The following is a 20,074-nucleotide window of genomic DNA, read 5'->3' on the forward strand; positions in this document are numbered from 1 at the left end:
GAGCAGCTCTGATTCACAATCAGATCTACACAAAATGCTGTGGTCAGATTTTGTTTATCCTGACTTTGAAAAATTACCCAGGTTCAGGCCAGCTGTATGCTGCATAATTCTTCTGGCGTAGCTCTGCCAGGCTGGGATGAGAAGAGGTATGATGCCTGATCAACAAGCTGTGCTGGCAGAAGGCCCTCGGGGAGACACAGCTACACCAGCAAAACTTCACTTTGACCGGTATCCCTGATACCACTTCTAGGGGTGTGGTTTTACTGCATTGGTAGATAGTCTGGCTTTGCTGGTAGAGCTGTATCCACACTAGAGCAGTATATTGGTGTTCCTATACTAGTGAAGTGCTCCTAGGGTAGATATAGCCTCATAAGTGTATATATAAAATTGGCAATTTTAAAATATGTTTGACAGGGAACCGGCTCTTAAAAAAACCCCTCTTATCACTTGTTTTCTTATTTAACTGTGGAGGTGACCAATTTAAGTGCGGTGTATAGATTTGCTGGTTCATGGCCACTGGATGGCAGTGGGTTGATTTTGTTTTTTTCTGGAGTTAGGCATCGATTCAGCAAAGCACTTACTTACTTATGAAAGCTTACGCTCAAATACATTTGTTAGTGTCTAAGATGCCACAAGTCCTCCTTTTCTTTTTGTGGATACAGACTAGCACGGCTGCTACTCTGAAACCTCTCTTAACCATGTGATTAATCCCATTTAAAGTTACGCACATTCCTAAATACTTTTCTGAATCTTGGATTTAGAGAATTCTGAAACCCTGTGTCTATTGTCTCTAGCCCACTGAAATGTGTGACCCCTTTCCCTACAAAAACTGAAGATTTTCTTGTATATTGGTCAAACAGTCAGTTCAAGACAATGAAACTACAAAACCAGATGGCACAAGCGTCATGAAAAGTCCAGTGGGCTCCAAACAGTAGATCAGGTTGCTTATGCCATGATAGTACACAAAGCTTTCAATTGTATGAAGAGATGTTTGCTTGAAAGGCCTTTGAATAGATTCTTCCCCTTGAGGAAAGGAGATGGGTCACGTTTAATAATAAAAATAGCCTTCTTTCCCATAGCCCGAAACAGTGTGGAAGCTGGTAATCATGTTTTGTGTGGCAAAGCATTTTTCTAAACGGCATGTGTATGCCTTTCTGGTATTGTGGCTGTGATTGGCTGCTGGGTCTATTTGCATGTGCTAAATTGCAGTCCTGGAGATCTGTGAAAACAACCCAGCAAAGCCAATCTCAGCTGGGAGCATGGAAGCTGCTGCTAATTTTGTGATGAGCCACCCACAGGCCCAGTGTGAGTCATTATCATTGTTTTCAGAGTAGCAGCCGTGTTAGTCTGTATTCGCAAAAAGAAAAGGAGGACTTGTGGCACCTTAGAGACTAACCAATTTATTTGAGCATGAGCTTTCGTGAGCTACAGCTCACTTCATCGGATGCATCCGATGAAGGTAGAGCTGTAGCTCACGAAAGCTTATGCTCAAATAAATTGGTTAGTCTCTAAGGTGCCACAAGTACTCCTTATCATTGTTTTGTTTTCCAGAATTCAGCAGTTAACGCTTCCGGGATCCAATCTCTGGGTTATCTCCATACTTGTATTTGTTTTACATGGCTCTGTCTGGTTTGGAGAAAAGAATAGAAAAACCAGTCCTTTTTTCTTTCTCAAAAAACACTTAAAAATATTAATTGTTCATCTCTTAGTCCCATCTTCCTGTTTTAATGCACATTAACCAGCCTTGCTTCCACTTAACCTTAAAACTTTCTCTGGTGCATCAGTTGGTAAGTAATAGTTCTCAGGCTGATTATAAGGCTTTGCATCTTGAAAAGTGCTGAGCAGACACTAGCTAATTAATCCCACAGTGGGGCTTGAAATATTTCCCCCATTTTAAACACATTGAGATAAAGTGACTTAACCAAGGTTATTCATCAACTCCGTGTCAGAACCAGGATTAGAAGTGTCTGCCTTCCAGTTCTGGAACACAACTAGAAGTTCATAGCTGGCACTTGTTACAAACTGGCTCAGAACCTCATCGTACTGTCACCAGGTTTTTGAGAGTGGACCGTGTGGCTACTTCACACTTGCTAATGACAGAGGTCACTCACCGGAGAAACCCTTGCTGGCTGCAATCCCTTGTTACAGTTAGTCCCACCTGGAGCCACGAGAAGCCCCCAAACCTGCGCTCAATCTTAACTGTGAGCCCGCTGGGCCTGAGTAAAGTTCTAGTCACTGGCTCTAGCTCTGGGATGCCAGAGCACACTCCCGGGCTCAGACCTATCGCCAGCCACCCTTCCTTAGGATGTAGGTTGCTGGTCCATCTCCAGCCAACTGCCCCAGCCCCTAAAACCAGTGCCTGAGCCTTCCTGAGGCCCCCCCCCCCCAGGCACTTTGTACACGCTCCCTTGGAGCTGCACCTCAGCCATGGGCTCCCTCATTTAACCCCTTGGGGACAGCGTGGCAGCTAGAGGAACACAGGCTCAGCAGAGGAACTTCTTAACTAGTCATTTTACTCATAAAGCACTTGAGCGTTACAGATCGTTGCAGATCACAGAAGGCCGGAGGTGCCTCTCTGTGTTCGTTGTTCCTATGCATCCGAGGTTTGTCAGTATTTCATTCTGGGCAGGTCTGGTGCCACTTTGAGTTGGTGTGCCCTGGTCTGGAGAGAGCTTGCTTCTGATGAGGAGATTGGGATTGTTTGAAGGCTTGAAGAGGAGGTTCAGGAAAGATTTCTTTCAGGATGGGGTCCCCATCAAGTGTATTTTTTAATTGTTTAATGGTACTCTGAATGGGTTCCAGTGTGGGAGGGTAGCTGACAACTAGGGGTGTGTGTTCAGAGGTTGTTTTGTTTTTTTTCCTGTATTGAAGCAGGTTCTCTCAGGGTATTCAGGTGGCCCATTCGATGATATGATCCACTTCTCTTGTGGTGTGTCCATGTCTGGTGAAGCTGGTTTTTAAGTGTGCTAAAGTGTGTATCTTGGACTTTCTCCTCAGAGCATATTCTATGGTATCTGAGTGCCCGGGTGTAGATAACAGATTCCTTGGTTTGTTTGGGGTGGTTACAGGCTCTATGAAAGTAGGTACAGGGATCTGTGGGTTTCTGGTATATGGTTGTTTGTGGGGTTCCATTGTTGAAGCTGATCTTGGTGTCCAGGAAGTTGATGCTGGTGCAGGAATATTCTAGAGAGAGTTTGATGGACAGGTGGTGGTTTTGAGGTTGTGGGCTCTCTATGAGGGAGTTTAAGCTGTCTGTCCAGAGAGTGAAAATGTCATCCATGTTCATCAGGTATATCACTGGTTTTGTGGAGCATTTGTCCAGAAATTCTTCCTCAAGGTGGCCCATGAAGAGGTTGGCTCATTAGTACCCCTGGCTGTCCCTATAGTTTGGACAAAGTGCTTGTTGTTGAATGTAAAATTGTTATGGGTGGTCAGCGCTATTGTAGATGGTCTTGCCACTTGGGCTCATCTGATTGTATGAGGTTGGGGGAGGCATTTGGGAATTCTGGGGGGGACATAATGGGAGAATGGGACATGGAGAGGAGAAGGTGGGTATTGGGGAGCACTGAAGGGGCGTGGATATGGACACGAGGGTATGGGTGAATCAAAGACAGTCATGGATGGGGTGTTTTAAGACAGAGGGATAGGGCACAGAGAGGGGTGGAGATGATGTGGAGAAGGGATGCAGGGAGGTGGGGGAGAAATGAAGGATGGGGCACCAGGGGAGGAATACAGGGCCAGAGGAAGGGAGTGACTTTTATTAAAAATGTCAAATGTTAGATTTTCTAGTCATAAATGCTCTAAGTGCTGTGTTTTCCGTATGGATAAAAGTCTCCTCCACAAACCCCATTTTCCACCTAGGTCTAACCCTCCTTGCTACCCAGCTTGGACTTGAGTAAGTCTTTGGGAGGAGGAACTCTGCCATGTTTGGTCTCCCCAGGTCTTTTGATCTAGGCTCCCTTCCCATTACTTTAGCATACACCAACTTGACTGAAACGTACCAGGCTCATTAAAAAACCCGGGAAATTCCTAAACAAAAAAATTCATTTTAAAAAAGAGCAAAGGTTTTATGTGTGTGTCAGAGTCCACTCCCTGCATAATGCTGACACACTCTTCACAAAACTTCTCCCTCGTCAAAAGAAAATTAGAATGTCTGTCTGGAAATGATCAATTAAAGACTCCAGTCAGTTCCCGTCTTCTCCCCCTGGCAAACAATCCATCCTTAGCCACTGGATTTCCTCCTTGTCTGTGATCACTGGGATAAGGCACGAAGTGAAGATCTATGGTACAGTGACCTAGGAAACTCAGGGGAATAATAGGCTCTTGTAGTATTGTGATTGGACGCTGCATTCAAAAGGAAATGAGAAAACACAACCACCCACATGTCCTTTTCTCATGTATGCAAAGAACCAACCATGTTCCCTATTGACACAGCATACGTAACCACAGCACCACACGTCACATTTCCTTGACACAGATTGATGCATCCTGAAGGATACACAGCATTGGGCTTCAAGCCATCGCCACTTGGTTCAAATCTCTGTGTTTCAATCAATTTTCACCCCTATTTCCTCCATCCTCCTGAGAATGCCTTACACAGAATATATCCTGGGGATGGGATGGACCCCCAACCCCCTGCACCATGTAGAGGTTTGAGCCAGATAAGAACTGCGCAGCGTGATCCCACCTGTACCAAATACAAGCTGTGTGCCAGTGTACGGGTCTCAGCTCAGTTGCATCTCCTGTCCCTGTCAATGTGGCCTGCTCTTTACCCCAGCATTTTAATTCCATGCTTCTTGGTGGTTAAAAATGGCCTTGAGATCTGCCCTAATTGCATTACATCAGGTACCAGTGGGGCTCAGGGTCTGAACTGTTACTTTTAAGAGCAGAGTTCTACCGGGTTTCTTGTTCTGTGTAACTGCTGTGTGAGTTTTGTAAATATTTGATCAGTTGCTTTCGTAAAGTTCTGAATACTTGGGTTGGGCTAAATTGGCGGCTCCCGTGCTCAGTGCTCTTGGTAAATGGGTGATGAATCACAGCAGGTGTGATACTGGATTTTCCCTTTTCTAGACAGGACACAGAAGTTGGGCTTGCTTTCCTCTGTGCTTTTGTATGTTGCCTGCTCTCTGGGTTTGTGGAGGCCTTTGTGATGAAGGCTTTGCCATGATTATTTTAAAATGAAAAAGCAGCAACCCCATGTGCTCTGTATGGAACCTGGTCCCTTTATCACTGATATCTGCAGGCTTTGGTCATTAAATGAACTCTGCACACACCTTGATCTTAATCTTAGATTGTTTGGCACATATCCCAGTGTGTCTTGGCTGAGATCTGTACTGGTTTGCAGTTCATTCACAAGACCTATGTGGTTAGGGATGTCATAAGCGTCTGTGTTCACTTTTTGTTAGCTCTTTGAGGTCAGAAAGGGGGAATTAAAGGAGTAAAATGACTTGTGCAGCCCCGCAAATAAATACAGAAATGCAGGGAGGTGGGAGGAGCTTGTCAATATTTTCTTTTAGAAAGCCGGATGCTGTGGTTTTGTGAATGAATATTATGTCTATTTGGCATAGCTGGCTCTTGCTGAAAACACCTATTTGGGAACTTAACACCATACAATTCATATGCTGCAGATAAGTCCTGTGCTGTATTAGTCCTGCAATAGGTCACCGGCATGGTGAGCATTCCCCTCCATGGCGAATCCTCGGTTTTAGCCCTCTAGTGTAGGTTAGGAAATCATTTCTTTTCCCTGCAAAAATTGATTAAAACAATTTTTTTCATTTTGAAAATTGTTCGTGTTTGTGTTTAAAAAAAGCCCCCAAACACGAACTTTTTTGATGAAAACATGTTTAGTGTCAATGTCGTTTTTGTTGACTAGCCCTTTTATTATCCATATTTATTTATATGATCATAGTAGCCAGGAGACCCAGTCGTGTGCCAGGGTTGTGGTGCGCTAGGTGCTCTATAATACAAAATAGAAAGATGGCCGTACCCAAAGAGCTTAGAACCTGAGTACATGGTCTGTGGAAAAAATATTTAGACGGGAAAATGCAGACCAGCTCTCTAGCCTTGCTTGTGTCTAGTGCTCTGGGAAAGAGAACTGAGCAGGGGTCCTGCTGTGAAGTGTTTCAGAGGGGAGAGGGATAGCCTCCACCAGAATTAGAGAAGGATTAGTAATTTCCATCATCCACGCTGTGCCTTGGAGACTGGTAAATTACTTGTTCAATGACCTCAACTTGTGTAATGACACCTAGCACCCGTGCAGCTCTTTCCATCCATGGGCCGCAGGATGGTAACATTGTCTTCATTTTATTTATGAGAAATGAGAGGCAAGTGACTTGACTAAAGTCACATGCTGCATCAGTAGCAGAGTGGGGAGTAGAACCCAGGGCTTCTCACTTCTGGTCCCATCTCCTTCTAGTCCCTAGACTCAGATGCCTCCATGTGTGGAGCTAACAGACGCAACTGATGGCTCTGTGCCCATGGGAGGTTACCGTCTAAATTAGCCCTCAGATGGCAAGGGGTGAGAGACGCTCAGCCAGCAAAAGAACCGACACAGAGCAGACCGTGGATAAAGGGTGGCAGGTTGCCAGTCGAAGCACGCACTGTCCAACAGTACCAGGAGGTGGTGTGTGCGGGGCCAGAGCGGGAGTTCTCCCATAGTCTCAGCAGACAGACAATGGCTGCTTGATGGTTTCACTTGGAAACCGGGAGGGGGCTGTAGCCAGAGGCAAAAGGCTAGAGCAGTGAAACATCCATGTAAAACCTCAAACACCTCCCCCTGACTTGGGCCTTGGGTCCACGGTCCATGTGTTCACAAATGCAGCCCATGGTCATGTGTTCGGTGGCCGTGAGCTGAGGTCACTGGGGAGCTGAGAAAGCTGTAGATCATTGTCCCCCTACCACGCCCTGTGGCCTCATACGATACCCATCCCTAAAGATATTTCAGGTAGGGAGGAGGGGCTGGCAGGGCTCATGTGGTAAGAGGGTCTGGCTGGAATTGGAGGATGGACTTCACCAAATCTGACCCTCTGCGTAAGTCACAGCTTGGCTGGGGAGGGGTCATCAGTTCTTTTCCTTGCACAGTCTGGGTGTGGCCGCTCTGTTTCTCTGTTACCCCTCCCCCAGCTAATTCTGTGCAGACCTCAGAGAACAGCCTACCCGTGTGTGTCTCTCACTCCAGTACGGACGGCAGGCACGTGACTGTAGAGGGGAGAAAGGCAGAGTATCTCTATTATTTATGGACGATATTCATTTGGCTGGTCGGATACCACTGGGATTAAGCATTGGAGAGGGAAGATGAAGGCTGCATATGCAATCAGCAGAGCACATGTGTCTGTTAACTGACAAATCCTGTATCTCTTTTGTAACCAGAATTTCTCCTGCTGCCTGAGTCCTTTCGGACTAATTCTAGGACATCCTGCTCACGAGACCATGTGCAAGAAACTGCAGGAATGTTGGGTTATAGACTCAGATCCTCATTTTTAATAGAGAGGACCCATGGAGCAGTCCTCTTGGTAGACAAGTAGCACATCCCCTGTGACTTTGGAGGCAGCCTGGCACGCTGCAGAGGAATGGGCTGAACCCACCTTCTTTGGCTTCTGTCTAACTTAAATGACTCTCTCCATCCTGGGAAAGAATGCGGTCTAGTGGTGGTAGATGAGAACTGGCGGTTAGGACTCCTGGGTTGTCTTATTGGCTCTCACTGTAGCTCCGTGGCTGCCTACTGCCGCCCAAACACCCCCATGTGCCCCGTCTGCCTCTATTTCCCCTTCACCCAGACCCTTGTAAGAACTCAGTCTCCAGTGACCTTCAAAGCTCAAATCTTTCCATTCGCCCTTCAGCTGTTCCCCTCTGGCTGGCAGCAGAGTTTGTCAAAGATCAAAACTACAAAATCCAAATGAAACACAGAGTCTTCCAGCTCTTCTTCTCTTCATTAACTGTTAGACTCACTCCTCAGAGCCATTCCTCCCACAAGGCCCAGCTCCGCACAATCTCTCACTTCCTGAACTTCCCCAGTTCCCTGCCAGGCTTCCTGCCTCTGGCAGTCTGAGCTGCTCTCCCCACTCCACCCCTTCCTTCTGCCTTTTACATTGGAATCACCTGACTCCTCTCCTGGGGGGCTCCTCTGTAGTCAGGGCTGGCTTAGCTCCAAGCTCTCCAGCCCAGAAGCAAACCTCCCTGTTCCACTCACACTGATTCAGTGCATCCCCTTGGCCAAGGGACCCCCGAAAGCCCTCCCATCTGCAAAATGGGTATAAAATGTGTCCCGCTCTCTCTGAGGTGCTGCAATATTAGTTGGAGCCAAAAGGCGGCAGGGAAATATGCTGTGCGTGGCTGAATGCTTTCTGCCCTCAGCGAAAGAGAGTCTCCACCAGGGTGCTCAGGTTGCCAAGCTGCAACTTCCTCATTACCACAAAATAATAGGTCAATACCGAGAGTAATTTACATTGAAATTAAACCCACCTCCGGTGCTCCTGCTGGGGGGGATGCACCAAGAGAACGACGTCAGGGTCTACACCTGTGTAATTAAATCGGAGGCCAAACTGCATGTGGACAAGACTCAGGCAGGCGTAGTCAAGTCGTGAGAGAGGGGTGGCAATCCTGAGATGGCCACTAGAAAAGGCGCAAGTTCCCTGGGGACGCAGAAGCTGATTGGAATGTGCATCTAGTCATGGTCTTGTCTTTTGTCCAGTCTGGCTTAATTCCTTCGAACTGGGGCTGTCTTAGAGGCCTTGGTTAAGGGGCTGGGCTGGGAATTGGGAGAGCTGGGTTCTGGCACTGGCTGTGCCACAGACTCACTGCGTGACCTTGAGCAAGTCACTTTGCCCCACCCCCAGGCTTCCACTGGCCCATCAGAAAATGGGGCTAATCCTGCACAGTTAGCCAGGCGGTCGTGAGACTAACGTAATGCTGGTAAAGCATGTGGAGAGCTCTGATGGAAGTTGCTGTGCAAGTTTAATTTTTTATTCTGATTCTGACCAGTGAAGTTGACCACATGGTTTTTAGTGCAGGGAATTGGTTCTGGAAGGGGAGGGGGGTGGGGAAGAGCTGTTTCTCGTTCATGTTCAGTGTGTTCTGCAGCATTTTTTCCTTTCTGATGACTAAACTGTTCTGTATTTGAAATTGGAAACTATTGCAAGAGTAACACAAACGGGGCTTGATTTTGAAAAACGGATTCATAATTGTTTGTCTGATTTGTATGTGCAATTACCATGATTACCACTGAAAGTGGCCATCTGAGAACGCAGTTTTGGAACTCTTTTTCTCCTCTGTTTTCACTCTGTTGTTTCTGAAGGTGCAGGTCCTTGTGAGATCTAAATGTTGCACACGTTAGTTTAATTTATATTGTGTCTACTCCTGTGATCTCCTACCACTTCCACATTTTCACTTTTCTTTTTCATTCTACTTCCCTCACGGTTTCTCTTTGTCCCCCCATTTGATGCTGTCTGAGAGTGGTGTGTTTAGTGACGTCCTAGCTCTTCCTGGTGAAAGAGATTCAGATTCTTTTCTGTCCTCTCTAGATTCTGGTACCGCCCTTATCGCCGTCCTGTCTGAGCACCTTCCAGTCATGCATGAAGCACTGTACAGATTAACATCTTTCGCGTGGCTCATTCTCCCGTCTCACCAGGGGAGAACTGTGTGTGCAGTGCAGTGCTTGGTTTGGTAGGCTTTGGCTTGTCTGCTTTAAACGTACCTGCTGATACAATGGTGGACACGGTATGAATGCCTAGACAGGTAGGATGACTCCCCTTCCGTATTGTGTATGGCTCATAGTGTATTGTGACTCTAGAGAGGCAGAGGGAGACATGCTTGCACCTGGTTTGGGTTTGGGGCTCAGGATTTGGGCACTAAATGGTGCCATTTGCATGAGATTCACTCTCCTTGTTAGATTTTCCTCTGCTATGGGTTGCAGCTGGATCAGATCCAGAAAACAGGCATCTCCTGGTTTGGGATCTGACTGGGACCCAAAACTGTGGTGGGAGGATAATAATGGTTCTGCTACACAAGAGAAGCCTCCTCTTGAGCGTTAATCCAGCAGAGAGAGCAGCGCACCGTCCAGTTCCTGGTGGATGATTGTCATTTCTCTGTCCGTGTGAAGTTAGTCCTCCAGGTATGGCCTGATAACACAGCAAGCAGGAGTCCTCTGGTCAGCCCCAGGTCAGGGACAAAACAGCACTGGGCTTCCTGCCCTACACTGCCCTATCAGTGTCTCATCACAGTGACTTTGAAGAATGACGTGCGGGGGTGATGCACGCTCCAGGACCCTTTCAGCCCCTGGTCTCTCTGCTGAGCCTGCTGGCTGGGAACTGCTGAGACAGTGACGTGTTTCACATGGGCCAGCAGATGCCTGTTAGCTCTTGCAAACTCCTGGCCATAGCTAAGGTCGATCCAGTGACATAAATACTTTACCAGTGCCAAACAATGGTCCTTTCCTAGGACTCAGTCCTTTCACTCCTAGCCAAGCTCTCCCCTTAATTCGGGTCTGATAACAATGGTAGAGGGAAGTATTAGCACATGGAGTAAAACTCTAGGCCAGGGAGATTTCATTTGCCACCAGTTCCAAAGCCTGTTGTTTCTCCTGCACATCACACTGGCCATCACTGCCGCTCCCCCGAGCATCGTGCTCAACCCTCTGCCTTGTGCTGGGTGAGCTGCTGCTGCCCCTCCCAACCGCATAATTACAGGTATATAAACCCGGGTCCTTGTTTGGCAGCAGAGAAAGTGGTGAGTCAGCCGTCTTCACAGGCAAGGCAAGTTCTCGTCCATTCAGAATTCTCACCGGCATGCAGCCTGAATCGCAAAGGCCCTGCCTCTGCCCAGGGGAGAGTCATGCGAGTTACAGAATCCAGAGGCCACGGGGAAGGTCTTGTAACTAACTAGATTTGACCGTACAGTTAAGCAGACCAAGGTCCCCCACCCATATCCGTGTCAAGCCTTGCAAAATTATTATCTATGCTATACACTGATCTGAATTCAGGATTGTGGTGGTGGGACGAAGCCATCCCCAATGAGTAGCCTCTGATGCCAGCTAGAAAGCATTGCTTTATACACAGCAATCCCCTGGGGAGACAGTATTGGGCCAGTTTTAAAGATGGAGAAAATGACACACACAGAGGTTAAGTAGCTTGCCTACAGTCCTTCAGCAAGAGCTGGGAAATGAAGCCAGACCTGACCCCAGTCCCTTGCCTTAACCACTAGACGGCACTCCCACCAGAGTTATGGTATGAAGGAGGATCATCCAGAGGCATGGGAGAGCTCAGTGGAACAGAAGATCTGCTGTACGGTGTGACCATCGCTCCAGCCAGGCCTGCTGGGACCCACAGCTCCGGTAATGACCTGTCCACTACTTGATGCATCAAAGGAAGATGCCAAATAAAGCAGAGGCCTGGGAGGCAGGAGGCTTGAAGAGGATGATTGACTTCTTCCTTGTCCTCTTAGACAGCCTGCACCTTCTGCCTTCTGGAAGATACGCTTCAGCCAAACATGGACACAAGTCATTGGGCTCAACCCCAGGGTAGCTGGGTGAAATGTAATGGCCTTTGATATGCAGGAGGAGAGCTAACTGTCCTTTCCGACCTTAAATCTATGAATCCTTCTACCAGGGCAGGGAAACGAGTATTTTTCAGGAAATCAGTGCAGCCCCAAAGGCATCAGTCATATGCTGGTGTGCCGATCCCATTTCAATAGCTCGTGGGTGTACAGGAGGAAGGCTGGGTATTCACTGGGAAGGGTGAATAGATCGAGATCAGTCTGACAACCATCTGTGCTTGTGTCTGACAAGTCTGGGCAAGTTACAAACCATCTGAGTCAGAGACCTGGTGTTCTTTTTAAACTGAGAGAGGCTGGCCTTCCGACTTCCACGTCCTTTAGGGCAGAGGTGAAAGTAAGCCGGTCCGGTCCAGTACAGCGTACCAGACCGAACCAACTTCCCCAGGCCAGCAATTTAAAGGGCCTGGGGCTCCCGGCAGCGGCCCCGCTGCCAGAGCCCCTGGGTGGCGGAGGTGGCTCAGGAGGTGATTTAAAGGGCCCTTTAAATCACCGCTGGAGCCTCCGGCTGCCGCCACTACCCTGGGGGCTCCAGCAACAGGGCTCGGACAGCGATTTAAAGGGCCTGGGGCTCTGGCCGCTGCAGGGAGCCCTGGGCCCTTTAAATCGCCCCTGGAGCCCTGTTGCCGGAGCCCCGGGGTAGCAGCGGTGGCCCAGGGCTCCGACGGTGATTTAAAGGCCCCACCTCTTCCGGTTGAGGCCCCACCCGCAGCTCAGGACTCCGGCATACTGGTAAGTCCTTTAAGTTACTTTCACCCCAGCTTTAGGGGTGCAGGGTATAAAGCAGTTCGTAGCCAAGCTCTCTGGATCATGAGCGTTCTCTCTCTGTGCCATCCGACCAGTGTCCACTGTAGGACTGTTTTAGCCTACAACACAGAACGGAAGGGTAACAGGGATAGATGCGGTGGCCGAGGATCTCATTACTGCCAGGGCTTTGGGAGGGCTGGCTAGTTACAGCAGGCTTGTTAGGTCATTTGCTGAACATTGCCGGATTTTAGAGAAGTCAGGTTCTTATCTGTGCAACATCTTAGCACTTGCTGTATGTTAGCCGACGGCCAAGGATGTTTGGTGAGGTGCCAGCTATGCCCGTTTATACCATCCGTGACTTTAACCGCTAGGACGCACTGTCCCTTCGCGGCGGGCAGCCTGGGCTAGGCTGACGGATGCCCCAAGGTCCTAACCACCCGTGACTTTAACTGCTAGAGCTCAGAGCTCCTTTGCAGCGGGCAGCCAGGATTGACTGACAGGTGCCCCAAGAGTTTGCCTCGTGGTGGCGGCACAACTCAACGCTAGGCTCTTAGTACTCTCACCTAATGGCCAGGCTTTAGAGCCAAAATGGCTAAGGTTCTTTAATTGTGTTGGCTGCTTTACAGTAAACCAGAGAAAACAAGTCAGGCTTATGCACAAATGGTTACCAAAATTTATTAAGCTAGATTCTAATCATGTGGTTACAAAATTGCTAGTGCCTACTTATTTAAATGTAGAGATGTTACACACACAAACAAGTTACAAAACTGAAGCCACAATCCCAAAGAAAGAAAACAAAGTATAGAGCTCTATTTCAAAATATGTGTACACTAAAGATAGGAGATCAGGTGTGAGTGCTTCTTACCCTCCTTGCATCTCTCGATTCCAGTGGTGCCAAGCCAGGATCGGTCACTCAGTTCCACGGAAAGACGAATAAGGGACAAGGCGTAGGGACCCTCTTAGCTGCAGAAGCCTTGGGAGGCTGTCACTTATCTGACCAGCAGATAGATAGTGAAAAGCACTCAAAAATCATGGTGCTGTAGGTCCCCTACTTATACCTCTGTACTCCTTTATTCTCTTTCTCCTTTCTTATGCCAAATTGAGGCTGGTCTGTCGGGGTGACGCCAGCTTTCGCAAGAGTAGTTTACACTTGCAAGGGAGAGAAACAATAAGTTTCGACTACTGGACATTTCTTTTATCAGGGTAAATATTTTCCCACCTAGGATGTTGGTGTGTGTGCATCACGCTATTTAGTAGGGGCTAAGAGCCATGTCTGTCACAGGGCCTCTGCCTGCTGTGAGCTTAATCATTGTATCTGTTCCCAGAGGCACATTGTAGCAGCACACCTGTGCTTTCACAGCTTCAAAGGCTGTGCTGGAATATATGTTAAGTGCCCTGTTCCGGCTTCCTCCTGTGTTTCCAGCAATGCTGGTCTGAGGGGGGGGGGGCTGGCTGTCTGGCTACATTCCACCCCCTGATGCACCACACTACATCCCAGATTGCAAGGTGGCGGTGATGCCAGCACCTCTTGCCCTCCTTGGGGAAACCTAGAAATACCCAACAACCAAATTAGAGGATGAGGGTTCGCGGAATTGGTTAGGATCCCTTTTTAGCTCTAGGTATCTGATTTGCGTGGAGGAAAGAGCAGTTTGAATCAAACGCTTCATAATACATAAAGTTACACAAAAAACAATTACAATAATTAAAATGGTTAAAACAGTATTCACAACCGAATGTAAAAACGGGGAGAGGGAGAATCCCAAGTGTTGAGCTAACCATTGCATCCATGAGGTTTGTCCATTCTCAGCCACTGCATGTACTGGTACAAATTCAAGTCCCAGGCCATTGGTTGAATCTAGCAAGGTGCACATCCAGCAATTTGTAGCACCAGCAGCTGAGGCGATGGTTTGGATTGCTCCCCAAAGAGGATGTTCTGGTATTGCCAAGGTGACTGGAGCCAACAGAAGGATCATGAGGGCTTGCAGGAACATATCTCTGGTGGGTCGTGTTCTAGCTAAAAAACTTATTTTAACACTAAAAGCAAAAATTACACCTGCTATTATAAGTAATGGCAAATATATCAACAGTCCATAGTAGTCTCTAGTGATCAAACAGGTCTGCTGCATGGTCCATTTTGCTGACAGGTTAGCTGGCAGGTTGCTCAGAACCATGGGACCATTCCTGCAATAAATCACATGGTCAGCCGGTCTTGGATGCGATCCAAGCCTCTGTAATGGTTATTAGCCTTTTATCAGCATTTAAGGCACTCCATACACCTTTCTCTTTATAGGCATGCAAAACGCAGGTAAAGGTTCCCAGGGCTGGGTGTTTAATCACAACAGTGTCTCCGGGGGCATACTTGGAACTGTGCAGTGGTGTTCTGGCAGGGGAGATAGCTTTCCCTGTAGGGAAGAATCCCCTGCTGATTGGACTTCCTGTAGGAGTCTGTCTGTTGTTTAATCTCTGCACCACTTCGTCCAGTCTGTCTCCCCATGTGCCATCAGTAGGCTTCAAGTGATTCTTTAGCAACCCATTCCAGCGTTCGACCATGCCATTAGATTGAGGTCGATATGGAAGGTGGAAGGTCCATTGGACTCCATGGTTAAGGGTCCATTCCCTTACAAGTTTATTCTTAAAATGCGAACCATTATCTGATTGGATTTCTTGAGGCATTGGGACAATTGCTGTTAAGCGGTTTAGTCCCATAACTGTGGACAACCCTGTTGCCAATCGGGTTGGATATGCAAAACCAATCCCTGAAACAATTTCTACCCCAGTCAAGATGTATTTCCACCTCTGCCTTGTAGTGGGCAGTGGTACGACATAGTCGACCTGCCAGGTTGCCCATAGTGTTTTTCCATCTCTTAGCCTGGCAAACCTTTGTCCTTCTGCTATATGTTTTCTAGTCTCAGCACAAATAGTGCAGGCTTGCACCAGGTCTCTAGCCTGTCTGTGGGTGATAGGCCACCCCCGATATGTGCTTGCCGCACTAACTCATCACTTCCCGTGTGTCCTAAATTATCATGTAACCATGAATATAAGCGTTCCCATTCTACTTGTGTGGTAAAGAGCTGGGCAGCTGCATCGGCTAAATTGTTTAACTGTGCAGCTGGGGTATTATTCCTCTGATGAGCTGAGACATGTCCTATAGACAGGGGTTGTTGCAGGCCATGCTGATATAACCACTTCCAGTATTCCAGTCCCCAGACTGGTTTACCTCCTATTTCCCAGTGGTTATTTTTCCAGTTAGCGATCCACTGAGTGGCACCTGCCCATACCGCATAGGAGTCCGTATATACTGCGGTGGCTCCTGCTTCACAGGCCAGTTTAATTGCAGCCAATTCTGCACGTTGTGCTGACCCATCAATTTCAGCAGTTAGGGGTGCTGCAGAGGGGTCTGCAGGCACTGCTGCAGCTTTTCCCTTCCATTTTCCTTTTACCAGCCTGGCACTGCCATCAGTGAACCATACTCCCTCAGGCTTAGAAGGATCAAATGGGGCAGCATCCTTAATGGGAGACTGCTGTGGAGGTAGGTGGTATTCATCAGGCATTCCTACTTTCCATAGGTTTCAGAGTAACAGCCGTGTTAGTCTGTATTCGCAAAAAGAAAAGGAGTACTTGTGGCACCTTAGAGACTAACCAATTTATTTGAGCGTGAGCTTTCCATAGGGATTCCTGAATCATAGTGGGGTTTTGTGCAGTGTCTGCACTACCTACCCTGTGGTGTATGTAAAGTGCCCATCTTTGGATAGTCATCTTTTGTGCTACACCAGGTGGTAACTCTTTCCCTTCCAATATAGGTTTAATGATTGGAAGAGGAGTGTGAATGGTGATGTCCTTATCCTGAGTTAATTCCTCAGTTTCTCTCAAGGCTGTGTAAGCTGCCAGAAGCACCTTCTCATAAGGCGTGTAGTTAGCCTGTGACCCTTGCCATGACTTGGAACCAAACTGAATTGGTCGTCTGGGAGCAGTGTCACTTTCTTGCCAGAGAGCATAAGACATTCCAGTGGCTCCCACAGTTAGGTACAAATGGAATGGGGCTTCAGGATGTATGGGACCCAGAGCCTGATAGGTGTGTATCTCCCCTATCAGTTGTCTGAGGGCTTCCTCATGGGCAGGAGCCCATTCCCAGGCAGCACTTTTCTTTAACAAATTGTACAATGGTCTGGCGATAATGGCAAAGCCAGGTACATGTTTTCTCCAAAACCCCAGGGTTCCCAAAATCTGTCTCAATTGATCTTTACTTTCAGGGGAGGGTGCCTGATTTAGCTCTTGCACAGTGTCATTAGGCACAGACCTCCTACCTCCCATCCATACAGTACCTAAGAATTTTATCTCTTGGGAGGGACCTTGGCATTTCTCAGCTGGTAACTCTAAATTAAGGGCTTCTAGTGCTCCTTTGATTTGATTCATAGCCTCCTGTACCTCTTCTGAGGTTTTCCCACCTATTAAGATGTCATCAATGTATTGCACAGTTTGTACATTGGGTGGCAGGATAAGGTCATCTAGGACCTTTGCCAGTGCCCCATGGCAAATAGTGGGTGAGTGTTTAAACCCTTGTGGCATTCGGGTAAAAGTGTATTGTACACCTTTCCAAGTAAAAGCAAATCTTTCCTGGTCAGCTGGTTGCAAAGGGACCATGAAGAACATGTCCTTTACATCTAATACTGCTAGCCAGGGTTTATCCCAGGTTTGTATGGTGTTTACAATATCTGTTATGCTAGGGACTGCTGCAGTTAATGGTCCAGTGTTACTGTTTAGCTTCCTATAGTCTATAGTGAGTCTCCATTTGCCATTTGGTTTCTTGATGGGCCACACAGGAGAATTAAAGCGGGAGTGGGTACGAATTAAAATTCCTCGCTGTTCCAAATCTTTGATCAGGTCAGTAACAGGGCTTATGGCCTCAGCTGGGGCATTATACTGCTTTGTGTTTGTTACTGTTGAGGGTGGGAGAGCAGGTGCGCTGCTAAGTAAGTTTACAGAATAGTGGGGAGGGCTTTCCTCTTCCAGGTGGGTGGCATGAGGATCAGAACTGACTCCAAAAGCCCATCTTTCCCCATTAATCCTTCCCTTCTTTCCTCTTAAAACGTCCATGCCCAGTATGTTGGCATTGCCCAAAATCACCTCATATTTTCGGCGCTGATGGTGGGGTTGCAAGGGGATATCCAGTTTTATCTTAACTAATGGGTGGGTAAGTTATGGTACTGCCATTTACTCCTGTAACGAGTACTTGCTTTCCGCCAGTAGGTGGCGAGCCCTGAAAACTTTCTCGCTTAATCATGGACCTTTGAGCCCCTGTGTCCATTAAGAAAGGAATAATGTGTTTGTCATTTACAGTTACATGTATCCGGGGGTCTTTTGCTGCTGTTTTCTCCTCTTTGGATTTAAGCTGGTTTATTAGGAGAGGAGATTGACCCCCGCAAGCTAGTTTCCCTGCTCTGGTAACTCTTGCAGTTGCCGCAGCAATGGAGTATACCGGGTGTCTGCAGGTGGGGAAAGAGGAGAGAGCTGCAGAGGTGCACTGGGAGTAGCATGAGTTGTCTCCCAGTCAGCTCTTTTAAAGGTGGTGAATAATTTTAGCCGCTCTGTGGGCAGTCCATTTATCACATCTCTGGGATAACCTAAAGCCAGACATTGTCTCCACAACTTGGCTCTAAGCTCCTTTTCCTCCTGGGTTGGCTCTCGCTTGTTTTTATGTCCTTTAGATGGTGCCCCCTTGTTTCCCTGAAGGGAACGCATCTTAGCTTTGCCTGTCAGTGCTCTGATGTCTCCGAATTCTCTAAAGTATGACACCAGAAGGTTTAGCAGTGCCCGAAAGGTACTGTTATGTGCTGCAGCTTCTGATCTAAGGGACAGTGCCATAGCCCTGTGGTTACTCGGAACTCCCTTAAGCAGGGGTCTGAGATCATCTACATCTACCTGACCCTCCCATGGGCTTTCATAGGCTAACTCTTGAGGGTTTTGGCCAAGCATGCTAATGACAGCCACAGTTAATAGAGATGTTTTTACCTCATCTTTGTTGGTCCAGTGCATTACTGTGGGTTCATCTCGGTCTGCTGGGTAAATTCCTCTTGCCCATCGACAAACCAGAGACCAAAGTGTTTTAGGGGTGTTCCCCTCTGAATGTTCCAGGAATATTCCTGCACCTAAGTTAAGGCACTCAGTTTCTTGGGCTGTCAGGCGTATATATCCACCCCCAGTGTCCCAGAGGTGGACCAGTCACTCCATTATACCTTCCTCAGGCTTTTTAGCAAAATCTCCCTGGATTGTTTTTAACTCCATGGGAGTATATTGGCGGGTGGTAATTTTGGTAAAGTGTGTTGGAGCTTTACTCCCTTTTCCCTTTTTACCTTCCTTCTTTGTTTTTGAAGAGGTGGATGGATAATTGTTATCCCCTTCTTCATCCAGCTCTGCCCCACTCAAATTTTCCTCATGTTCTTCTGATTTGTGATGTGTGATAGCTGGTCTTAATTTTACAGAGGGACCTTCCTCCTCAGAGGAGGGGGACTCATCTGCTGAATCCCAAATGTCTCCATCCCATTCCTCAGGGTCTAGCCAGAGAGCAGTCTCAACTTTAGCCCGGTTGATACTGCGTGTTTTAGTCTCCAGCTTTTCCCTTCGTTCTATCCCTTCTTTCTCAATTAAGGGAAGTAATCTTTTCTGAAGATGTTCCATATCCCTATTCAGTGTTCTTACTCTGGTATCTAAATTCTGGCATTCCTTGCGCAGTGTGTCCCTTTCCTGTTGTAGCCTATTAAATTCTATTGCCAGACTATGATAATCCTTACAGGCAGCTTGCCAAATGTTAGTAAGCAGCCATATACAAGCACCTTTTCCTTTCCCTTTCTTCATCTTGCAGGCAGTTCTCCAGTTACAGAAATGCTGCCAGATCTCTGCTGGTTTTCCCCAATATTTCTCCAGCAGTTCTTTGCTCCACAGAGGATTTCTCCATCCCTCTTGGGTCAAACTTTTCTCTAGCTCAGGGAATTCTGTGGTGTTTATCATGACTGGTTTCATTGTGTTACTGTAGTGTAGCCTATATCACAATCCTGTTCGTGACGCCAATTTCTGTTAGCCGACGGCCAAGGATGTTTGGTGAGGTGCCAGCTATGCCCGTTTATACCATCCGTGACTTTAACCGCTAGGACGCACTGTCCCTTCGCGGCGGGCAGCCTGGGCTAGGCTGACGGATGCCCCAAGGTCCTAACCACCCGTGACTTTAACTGCTAGAGCTCAGAGCTCCTTCGCAGCGGGCAGTCAATATTGACTGACAGGTGCCCCAATGGCAGCACTAAGAGCCTCTCTACACCCGTGACTTTAACTGCTAGAGCTCAGAGCTCCTTTGCAGCGGGCAGGCAGGATTGACTGACAGGTGCCCCAAGAGTTTGCCTCGTGGAGGCGGCACAACTCAACGCTAGGCTCTTAGTACTCTTACCTAATGGCCAGGCTTTAGAGCCAAAACGGCTGAGGTTCTTTAATTGTGTTGGCTGCTTTACAGTAAACCAGAGAAAACAAGTCAGGCTTATGCACAAATGGTTACCAAAATTTATTAAGCTAGATTCTAATCATGTGGTTACAAAATTGCTAGTGCCTACTTATTTAAATGTAGAGATGTTACACACACAAACAAGTTACAAAACTGAAGCCACAATCCCAAAGAAAGAAAACAAAGTATAGAGCTCTATTTCAAAATATGTGTACACTAAAGATAGGAGATCAGGTGTGGGTGCTTCTTACCCTCCTTGCATCTCTCGATTCCAGCGGTGCCAAGCCAGGATCGGTC

At 47.5% G+C, this 20,074-nt stretch overlaps 1 protein-coding gene across 2 annotated transcripts in view; it reads left to right on the forward strand.

The window, feature by feature from the left end:
• Window positions 1-20,074, forward strand: part of FGF12 (fibroblast growth factor 12) — a 281,467-nt gene that overhangs the window by 106,359 nt on the left and 155,034 nt on the right. The window lies entirely within an intron of this gene.

The sequence above is a fragment of the Lepidochelys olivacea genome (genome assembly GCF_965140295.1).
Source record: "Lepidochelys olivacea isolate rLepOli2 genome assembly, chromosome: 9".
NCBI lineage: Eukaryota > Metazoa > Chordata > Testudines > Cheloniidae > Lepidochelys > Lepidochelys olivacea.